Source organism: Rhipicephalus microplus, unplaced genomic scaffold (genome assembly GCF_043290135.1).
Source record: "Rhipicephalus microplus isolate Deutch F79 unplaced genomic scaffold, USDA_Rmic scaffold_16, whole genome shotgun sequence".
Classification (NCBI taxonomy): Eukaryota; Metazoa; Arthropoda; class Arachnida; order Ixodida; family Ixodidae; genus Rhipicephalus; species Rhipicephalus microplus.
Window position 1 is genome coordinate 13,716,051 of NW_027464589.1, and position 11,662 is coordinate 13,727,712.

The 11,662-nt window shown below is 42.7% G+C and overlaps 1 non-coding gene across 1 annotated transcript; it reads left to right on the top strand.

Annotated features, from left to right (window-relative positions):
• The first annotated feature begins 4,254 nt into the window (after positions 1-4,254).
• Positions 4,255-4,327, top strand: TRNAS-CGA (transfer RNA serine (anticodon CGA)). The gene has a single exon. It is a non-coding gene; the product is annotated as a tRNA-Ser (tRNA).
• The last annotated feature ends 7,335 nt before the right edge of the window (positions 4,328-11,662 follow it).

Sequence of the window (11,662 nt, forward strand, 5' to 3'; positions counted from 1 at the left end):
CCAGTTAGTATTAAGTTCACGTGCTAAGTGACGACAAACAGGCTCATAAAGGGTGTTCCTACACTCGCCGCCATGGCAACTAGGGGCGCTGAATGACACACCTACGTTAAAAAAAAATTGACATAGATACCAAATAAAGTGGCGTGGGATATAGCTGTCGCTGTAGCTCAAAAGTATAGCATCGAACGCGTTATTCGAAGGTAGCAGGTTCGGATCCTGCCCACGGCAAGTTATCTTTTGACCCACTTTTCTTTCTTCTCATTTACATTACAATTGGCCTAATCCCTTCCCTTATACCTTCCTTGGCATTATATCTGTTAGATCTCAATAATATTGTGTAAAACACGAAAAAAAAGCCCTTAATTATACACTTGTTTCCCTTATTCATTAACGAGGGTCGCGTACTGGCAGAATTGGTGCCTTTAGGATGTATACGAGGAACTATTAGTCAGTTCCCAGTTAGTAATAAGTTCACGTGCTACGTGACGACAAACAGGCTCATAAAGAGTGTTCCTACACTCGTCGCCATGGCTACTAGGGGCGCTGAATGACACTCCCACGTTTAAAAAAAGTTTACATAGATACCAAATAAAGTGTTTGGGGGGATAGCTGTCATGGTAACTCAAGTGGTAGAGCATCGAACGCGTTATTTGAAGGTCGCAGGTTCGGATCATGCCCACGGTAAGTTATCTTTTCACCCACTTTTCTTTCTTTTCCTTTACATTACAATGGGCCTAATCCCTTCCCTTATACCTTCCTTGGCAATATTGTCTGTAAGATCTCAATAATAATGTGTAAAAACACGAAAAACGAGCCCTTAAGTATACACTTGTTTCCCTTATTCAGTAACGAGGGTCAAGTACTGGAAGAATTGGTGCCTTTAGGTTGTATACGAGGAACTATTAGTCAGCTGCCAGTTAGTAATAAGTTCACGTGCTACGTGACGACAAACAGGCTCATAAAGAGTGTTCCTACACTCGTCGCCATGGCTACTAGTGACGCTGAATGACACACCCACGTTAAAAAAATTGACATAGATAGCAAATAAAGTGGCTAGGGGGATAGCTGTCGTGGTAGCTCAAGTGGTAGAGCATCGACCGCGTTATTCGAAGGTCGCAGGTTCAGATCCTGCCCATGGCAAAGTATCTTTTCGCCCACATTTATTTCTTCTCATTTACATAAAATTGGCCTAATACCTTCCCCTATACCTTCCTTGGCATTATTGTCTGTTATATCTCATTATTATTGTGCAAAAACACGAAAAACAAGCCCTTAAGTACACACTTGTTTCCCTTATTCATTACCGAGGGTCTCGTACTGGCAGAATTGGTGCCCTCAGGTTGTAAACGAGGAACTATTAGTCAGTTGCCAGTTAGTAATAAGTTCACGTGCTCCGTGACGACAAACAGGCTCATCAAGTGTGTTCCTACTCTCGTCGCCATGGCTACTAGTGACGCTGAATGACACACCCACGTTAAAAAATTGACATAGATACCAAATAAAGTGGCTGGGGGGATAGCTTTCGTGGTAGCTCAAGTGGTAGAGCATCGACCGCGTTATTCGAAGGTCGCAGGTTCGGATCCTGCCCATGGCAAATTATCTTTTCACCCACATTTATTTCTTCTCATTTACAATAAAATTGGCCTAATACCTTCTCCTATACCTTCCTTGGCATTATTGTCTGTTATATCTCATCATTAATGTGCAAAAGCAGGAAAAACAAGCCCTTAAGTATACACTTGTTCCCCTTATTTTTTAACGAGGGTCTCATACTGGCAGACCTGGTGCCTTTAGGTTGTATACGAAGGATTATTAGTCACCTGCCAGTCAGTATTGTGTTCACGTGCTACGTGAGGACAAACAGGCTCATAAAGGGTGTTCCTACACTCGCCGCCATGGCTACTAGGGGCGCTCAATGACACTCCCTCGTTAAAAAAATTGACATAGATACCAAATAAAGTGGCTGGGGGATAGCTGTCGTGGTAGCTCAAGCGGTAGAGCATCGAACGCGTTATTCGAAGGTCGCAGGTTCGGATCCTGCCCCCGGTAATTTATCTTTTCACCCACTTTTCTTTCTTCTCATTTACATTACAATTGGCCTAATACCTTCCCCTATACCTTCCTTGACATTATTGTCTGTTAGATCTCATTAATATTGTGTGAAAACACGAAAAACGAGCCCTTAGGTATACACTTGTTTCCCTTATTCATTAACGAGGGTCTCGTACAGGCAGACTTATTGCCTTTAGGATGTATACGAGGGACTATTTGTCAGCTGCCAGTTAGTATTAATTTCACGTGCTAAGTGTCGACAAACAGGCTCATGAAGGGTGTTCCTACACTCGCCGCCATGGCTACTAGGGGCGCTGAATGACTCTCCCTCGTTAAAAAAATTGACATAGATACCAAATAAAGTGGCTGAGGGGATAGCTGTCGTAGTAGCTCAAGTGATAGAGCATCGAACGCGAAATTCGAAGGTCGCAGGTTCGGATCCTGCCCACGGCAAGTTATATTTTCACCCACTTTTCTTTCTTCTCATTTATATTACAATTGGCTTAATCCCTTCCCTTATACCTTCCTTGGCATAATTTTCTGTTAGATGTGAATAATATTGTGTAAAAACATGAAAAACGAGCCCTTAAGTATACACTTGTTTCTGTTATTCATTAACGAAGGTCTCGTACTGGCAGACTTGTTGCCTTTAGGATGTATACGAGGGACTATTAGTCAGCTGCCAGTTAGTATTAATTTCACGTTCTACGTGACGACAAACAGGCTCATAAAGAGTGTTCCTACACTCATCGCCATGGTTACTAGGGGCGCTGAATGACACTCCCACGTTAAAAAAATTGACATAGATACCAAATAAAGTGGCTGGGGTCTAGCTGTCGTGGGAGCTCAAGTGGTAGAGCATCGAACGCGTTATTCGAAGGTTGCAGGTTCGGATCTTGCCAATGGCAAGTTATCTTTTCACCTACTTTTCTTTTTTCTCATTTACAATACAATTGGCCTAATCCCTTCCCTTATAACTTCCTTGGCGTTATTGTCTGTTAGATCTCAATAATATTGTGTAAAAACACGAAAAACGAGCCCTTAATTATACACTTGTTTCCCTTATTTATTAACGAGGGTCTCGTACTGGCAGACTTGTTGCCTTTAGGAGGTATACCAGGGACTATTAGTCAGCTGCCAGTTAGTATTAAGTTCACGTGCTAAGTGACGACAAACAGGCTCATAAAGGGTGTTCCTACACTCGCCGCCATGGCAACTAGGGGCGCTGAATGACACACCTACGTTAAAAAAATTGACATAGATACCAAATAAAGTGGCGTGGGATACAGCTGTCGCTGTAGCTCAAAAGTATAGCATCGAACGCGTTATTCGAAGGTAGCAGGTTCGGATCCTGCCCACGGCAAGTTATCTTTTCACCCACTTTTCTTTCTTCTCATTTACATTACAATTGGCCTAATCCCTTCCCTTATACCTTCCTTGGCATTATATCTGTTAGATCTCAATAATATTGTGTAAAAACACGAAAAACGAGCCCTTAAGTATACACTTGTTTCCCTTATTCAGTAACGAGGGTCAAGTACTGGCAGAATTGGTGCCTTTAGGTTGTATACGAGGAACTATTAGTCAGCTGCCAGTTAGTAATAAGTTCACGTGCTACGTGACGACAAACAGGCTCATAAAGAGTGCTCCTACACTCATCGCCATGGCTACTAGGGGCGCTGAATGACACTCCCACGTTTAAAAAAAGTTTACATAGATACCAAATAAAGTGTTTGGGGGGATAGCTGTCATGGTAGCTCAAGTGGTAGAGCATCGAACGCGTTATTCGAAGGTCGCAGGTTCGGATCATGCCCACGGTAAGTTATCTTTTCACCCACTTTTCTTTCTTTTCCTTTACATTACAATGGGCCTAATCCCTTCCCTTATACCTTCCTTGGCAATATTGTCTGTAAGATCTCAATAATATTGTGTAAAAACACGAAAAACGAGCCCTTAAGTATACACTTGTTTCCCTTATTCAGTAACGAGGGTCAAGTACTGGCAGAATTCGTGCCTTTAGGTTGTATACGAGGAACTATTAGTCAGCTGCCAGTTAGTAATAAGTTCACGTGCTACGTGACGACAAACAGGCTCATAAAGAGTGTTCCTACACTCGTCGCCATGGCTACTAGTGACGCTGAATGACACACCCACGTTAAAAAATTGACATAGATACCAAATAAAGTGGCTGGGGGGATAGCTGTCATGGTAGCTCAAGTGGTAGAGCATCGAACGCGAAATTCGAAGGTCGCAGGTTCGGATCCTGCCCACGGCAAGTTATATTTTCACCCACTTTTCTTTCTTCTCATTTACATTACAATTGGCTTAATCCCTTCCCTTATACCTTCCTTGGCATTATTGTCTGTTATATCTCATTATTATTGTGCAAAAGCAGGAAAAACGAGCCCTTAAGTATACACTTGTTCCCCTTATTTATTCACGAGGGTCTCATACTGGCAGACTTGGTGCCTTTAGGATGTATACGAGGAACTATTAGTCAGTTCCCAGTTAGTAATAAGTTCACGTGCTACGTGACGACAAACAGGCTCATGAAGGGTGTTCCTACACTCGCCGCCATGGCTACTAGGGGCGCTGAATGACTCTCCCACGTTTAAAAAAAGTTTACATAGATACCAAATAAAGTGTCTCGGGGGATAGCTGTCATGGTAGCTCAAGTGGTAGAGCATCGAACGCGTTATTCGAAGGTCGCAGGTTCGGATCATGCCCACGGTAAGTTATCTTTTCAACCGCTTTTCTTTCTTTTCCTTTACATTACAATGGGCCTAATCCCTTCCCTTATACCTTTCTTGGCAATATTGTCTGTAAGATCTCAATAATATTGTGTAAAAACACGAAAAACGAGCCCTTAAGTATACACTTGTTTCCCTTATTCAGTAACGAGGGTCAAGTGCTGGCAGAATTGGTGCCTTTAGGTTGTATACGAGGAACTATTTGTCAGCTGCCAGTTAGTAATAAGTTCACGTGCTACGTGACGACAAACAGGCTCATAAAGAGTGCTCCTACACTCATCGCCATGGCTACTAGGGGCGCTGAATGACACTCCCACGTTAAAAAAATTGACATAGATACCAAATAAAGTGGCTGGGGTATAGCTGTCGTGGGAGCTCAAGTGGTAGAGCATCGAACGCGTTATTCGAAGGTTGCAGGTTCGGATCCTGCCAATGGCAAGTTATTTTTTCACCTACTTTTCTTTTTTCTCATTTACAATACAATTGGCCTAATCCCTTCCCTTATAACTTCCTTGGAAATATTGTCTGTTAGATCTCAATAATATTCTGTAAAACACGAAAAACGAGCCCTTAAATATACACTTGTTTTTCTTATTCATTAACGAGGGTCTCGTACTGGCAGACTTGGTGCCTTTAGGTGGTATACGAGGGACTATTAGTCAGCTGCCAGTTAGTATTAATTTCACGTGCTAAGTGACGACAAACAGGCTCATGAAGGGTGTTCCTACACTCGCCGCCATGGCTACTAGGGGCGCTGAATGACTCTCCCTCGTTAAAAAAATTGACATAGATACCAAATAAAGTGGCTGGGGGGATAGCTGTCGTAGTAGCTCAAGTAGTAGAGCATCGAACGCGAAATTCAAAGGTCGCAGGTTCGGATCCTGCCCACGGCAAGTTATATTTTCACCCACTTTTCTTTCTTCTCATTTACATTACAATTGGCTTAATCCCTTCCCTTATACCTTCCTTGGCATTATTGTCTGTTAGATGTGAATAATATTGTGTAAAAACATGAAAAACGAGCCCTTAAGTATACACTTGTTTCCGTTATTCATTAACGAAGGTCTCGTACTGGCAGACTTGTTGCCTTTAGGATGTATACGAGGGACTATTAGTCAGCTGCCAGTTAGTATTAATTTCACGTTCTACGTGACGACAAACAGGCTCATAAAGAGTGTTCCTACACTCGTCGCCATGGCTACTAGGGGCGCTGAATGACACTCCCACGTTAAAAAAATTGACATAGATACCAAATAAAGTGGCTGGGGGGATAGCTGTCGTTGTAGCTCAAGTGGTAGAGCATCGACCGCGTTATTCCAAGGTCGCAGGTTCGGATCCTGCCCACGGCAAGTTATCTTTTCGCCCACTTTTCTTTCTGCTCATTTACATTACAATTGGTCTAATCTCTTCCCTTATACCTTCCTTGGCATAATTGTCTGTTAGATCTCAATAGTATTGTGTAAAAACACGAAAAACGAGCCCTTAAGTTTACACTTGTTTCCCTTATTCATTAACGAGGGTCTCGTACTGGCAGAATTTGTGCCTTTAGGTTGTATACGAGGAACTATTAGTCAGCTGCCAGTTAGTAATAAGTTCACGTGCTACGTGACGAGAAACAGGCTCATAAAGAGTGTTCCTACCCTCGTCGCCATGGCTACTAGTGACGCTGAATGACACAACCAGGTTAACAAAATTGACATAGATACCAAATAAAGTGGCTGGGGGGATAGCTGTCGTTGTAGCTCAAGTGGTAGAGCATCGACCGCGTTATTCCAAGGTCGCAGGTTCGGATCCTGCCCATGGCAAATTATCTTTTCACCCACATTTATTTCTTCTCATTTACTATAAAATTGGCCTAATACCTTCCCCTATACCTTCCTTGGCATTATTGTCTGTTATATCTCATTATTACTGTGCAAAAGCAGGAAATACGAGCCCTTAAGTATACACTTGTTCCCGTTATTCATTAACGAGGGTCTCATACTGGCTGACTTGGTGCCTTTAGGTTGTATACGAGAGATTATTAGTCAGCTACCAGTCAGTATTGTGTTCACGTGCTACGTGGCGACAAACAGGCTCATAAAGGGTGTTCCTACACTCGCCGCCATGGCTCTTAGGGGCGCTCAATGACACTCCCTCGTTAAAAAAATTGACATAGATACCAAATAAAGTGGCTGGGGGATAGCTGTCGTAGTAGCTCAAGTAGTAGAGCATCGAACGCGTTATTCGAGGGTGGCAGGTTCGGATACTGCCCACGGCAAGTTATCTTTTCGCCCACTTTTCTTTCTGCTCATTTACATTACAATTGGTCTAATCTCTTCCCTTATACCTTCCTTGGCATAATTGTCTGTTAGATCTCAATAGTATTGTGTAAAAACACGAAAAACGAGCCCTTAAGTTTACACTTGTTTCCCTTATTCATTAACGAGGGTCTCGTACTGGCAGAATTTGTGCCTTTAGGTTGTATACGAGGAACTATTAGTCAGCTGCCAGTTAGTAATAAGTTCACGTGCTACGTGACGAGAAACAGGCTCATAAAGAGTGTTCCTACCCTCGTCGCCATGGCTACTAGTGACGCTGAATGACACAACCAGGTTAACAAAATTGACATAGATACCAAATAAAGTGGCTGGGGGGATAGCTGTCGTTGTAGCTCAAGTGGTAGAGCATCGACCGCGTTATTCCAAGGTCGCAGGTTCGGATCCTGCCCATGGCAAATTATCTTTTCACCCACATTTATTTCTTCTCATTTACTATAAAATTGGCCTAATACCTTCCCCTATACCTTCCTTGGCATTATTGTCTGTTATATCTCATTATTACTGTGCAAAAGCAGGAAATACGAGCCCTTAAGTATACACTTGTTCCCGTTATTCATTAACGAGGGTCTCATACTGGCTGACTTGGTGCCTTTAGGTTGTATACGAGAGATTATTAGTCAGCTACCAGTCAGTATTGTGTTCACGTGCTACGTGGCGACAAACAGGCTCATAAAGGGTGTTCCTACACTCGCCGCCATGGCTCTTAGGGGCGCTCAATGACACTCCCTCGTTAAAAAAATTGACATAGATAACAAATAAAGTGGCTGGGGGATAGCTGTCGTAGTAGCTCAAGCGGTAGAGCATCGGACGCGTTATTCGAAGGTCGCAGGTTCGGATCCTGCCCCCGGTAAGTTATCTTTTCACCTACTTTTCTTTCTTCTCATTTACATTACAATTGGCTTTATCCTTTCCCTTATACCTTCCTTGGCATTATTGTCTGTTAGATCTCAATAATATTGTGCAAAAACACGAAACACAAGCCCTTAAGTATGCACTTGTTTCCCTTATTCATTAACGAAGGTCTCGTACTGGCAGACTTGTTGCCTTTAGGATGTATACGAGGGACTATTAGTCAGCTGCCAGTTAGTATTAAGTTCACGTGCTAAGTGACGACAAACAGGCTCATGAAGGGTGTTCCTACACTCGCCGCCACGGCAACTAGGGGCGCTGAATGACACACCTACGTTAAAAAAAATTGACATAGATACCAAATAAAGTGGCTGGGGATATAGCTGTCGCTGTAGCTCAAAAGTATAGCATCGAACGCGTTATTCGAAGGTAGCAGGTTCGGATCCTGCCCACGGCAAGTTATATTTTCACCCACTTTTCTTTCTTCTCATTTACATTAAAATTGGCCTAATCCCTTCCCTTATACCTTCCTTGGCATTATTGTCTGTTAGATCTCAATAATATTGTGTAAAACACGAAAAACAAGCCCTTAATTATACACTTGTTTCCCTTATTCATTAACGAGGGTCGCGTACTGGCAGAATTGGTGCCTTTAGGATGTATATGAGGAACAATTAGTCAGTTCCCAGTTAGTAATAAGTTCACGTGCTACGTGACGACAAACAGGCTCATAAAGAGTGTTCCTACACTCGTCGCCATGGCTACTAGGGGCGCTGAATGACACTCCCACGTTTCAAAAAGTTTACATAGATACCAAATAAAGTGTCTGGGGGGATAGCTGTCATGGTAGCTCAAGTGGTAGAGCATCGAATGCGTTATTCAAAGGTCGCAGGTTCGGATCATGCCCACGGTAAGTTATCGTTTCACCCACTTTTCTTTCTTTTCCTTTACATTACAATGGGCCTAATCCCTTCCCTTATACCTTCCTTGGCAATATTGTCTGTAAGATCTTAATAATAGTGTGTAAAAACACGAAAAACGAGCCCTTAAGTATACACTTGTTTGCCTTACTCAGTAACGGGGGTCAAGTACTGGCAGAATTGGTGCCTTTAGGTTGTATACGAGGAACTATTAGTCAGCTGCCAGTTAGTAATAAGTTCACGTGCTACGTGACGACAAACAGGCTCATAAAGAGTGTTCGTACACTCGTCGCCATGGCTACTAGGGGCGCTGAATGACACTCCCACGTTAAAAAAATTGACATAGATACCAAATAAAGTGGCTGGGGTATAGCTGTCGTGGGAGCTCAAGTGGTAGAGCATCGAACGCGTTATTCGAAGGTTGCAGGTTCGGATCCTTCCAATGGCAAGTTATTTTTTCACCTACTTTTCTTTTTTCTCATTTACAATACAATTGGCCTAATCCCTTCCCTTATAACTTCCTTGGCATTATTGTCTGTTAGATCTCAATAATATTGTGTAAAAACACGAAAAATGAGCCCTTAAGTATACACTTGTTTCCCTTATTTATTAACGAGGGTCTCTTAATGGCAGAATTGGTGCCTTTAGATTGTATACGAGGAACTATTAGTCAGCTGCGAGTTAGTAATAAGTTCACGTGCTACGTGACGACAAACAAGCTCATAAAGAGTGTTCCTACCCTCGTCGCCATGGCTACTAGTGACGCTGAATGACACACCCACGTTAAAAAAATTGACATACATACCAAATAAAGTGGCTGGGGGGATAGCTGTCGTGGTAGCTCAAGTAGTAGAGCATTGACCGCGTTATTCGAAGGTCGCAGGTTCGGATCCTGCCCATGGCAAATTATCTTTTCACCCACATTTATTTCTTCTCATTTACATTAAAATTGGCCTAATACCTTCCCCTATACCTTCCTTGGCATCATTGTCTGTTATATCTCATTATTATTGTGCAAAAGCAGGAAAAACGATCCCTTAAGTATACACTTGTTCCCCTTATTTATTCACGAGGGTCTCATACTGGCAGACTTGGTGCCTTTAGGTTGTATACGAGGGATTATTAGTCATCTGCCAGTCAGTATTGTGTTCACGTGCTACGTGACGACAAACAGGCTCATAAAGGGTGTTCCTACACTCGCCGCCATGGCTACTAGGGGCGCTCAATGACACTCCCTCGTTAAAAAAATTGACATAGATACCAAATAAAGTGGCTGGGGGATAGCTGTCGTGGTAGCTCAAGCGGTAGAGCATCGAACGAGTTATTCGAAGGTCGCAGGTTTGGATCCTGCCCCCAGTAAGTTATCTTTTCACCCACTTTTCTTTCTTCTCATTTACATTACAATTGGCCTAATACCTTCCCCTATACCTTTCTTGGCATTATTGTCTGTTAGATCTCATTAATATTGTGTGAAAACACGAAAAACGAGCCCTTAGGTATACACTTGCTTCCGTTATTCATTAACGAAGGTCTCGTACTGGCAGACTTGTTGCCTTTAGGATGTATACGAGGGACTATTAGTCAGCTGCCAGTTAGTATTAATTTCACGTGCTAAGTGACGACAAACAGGCTCATGAAGGGTGTTCCTACACTCGCCGCCATGGCTACTAGGGGCGCTGAATGACTCTCCCTCGTTAAAAAAATTGACATAGATACCAAATAAAGTGGCTGGGGGGATAGCTGTCGTAGTAGCTCAAGTGGTAGAGCATCGAACGCATTATTCGAAGGTCGCAGGTTCGGATCCTGCCCACGGCAAGTTATCTTTTCACCTACTTTTCTTTCTTCTCATTTACATTACAATTGGCTTAATCCTTTCCCTTATACCTTCCTTGGCATTATTGTCTGTTAGATCTCAATAATATTGTGCAAAAACACGAAACACAAGCCCTTAAGTATACACTTGTTTCCCTTATTCATCAACGAAGGTCTCGTACTGGCAGACTTGTTGCCTTTAGGATGTATACGAGGGACTAATAGTCAGCTGCCAGTTAGTATTAAGTTCACGTACTAAGTGACGACAAACAGGCTCATGAAGGGTGTTCCTACACTCGACGTCATGGCAACTAGGGTCGCTGAATGACACACCTACGTTAAAAAAATTGACATAGATACCAAATAACGTTGCTGGAGATATAGCTGTCGTGGTAGCTCAAAGTATAGCATCGAACGCGTTATTAGAAGTTCGCAGGATCGGATCCTGCCCACGGCAAGTTATCTTTTCACCCACTTTTTTTTCTTCTCATTTACATTACAATTGGCGTAATTTTTCCCTTATACCTTCCTTGGCATTATTGTCTGTTAGATCTCAATAATATTGTGTAAAAACACAAAAAACGAGCCCTTAAGTATACACTTGTTTTCCTTACTCATTAACGAGGGTCTCATAATGGCAGAATTGGTGCCTTTAGGTTGTATACGAGGAACTATTAGTCAGCTGCGAGTTAGGAATAAGTTCACGTGCTACGTGACGACAAACAGGCTCATAAAGAGTGTTCCTACCCTCGTCGCCATGGCTACTAGTGACGCTGAATGACACACCCACGTTAAAAAAATTAACATAGATACCAAATAAAGTGGCTAGGGGGATAGCTGTCGTGGTAGCTCAAGTGGTAGAGCATCGACCGCGTTATTCGAATGTCGCAGGTTCGGATCCTGCCCATGGCAAATTATCTTTTCACCCACATTTATTTCTTCTCAATTACATTAAAAT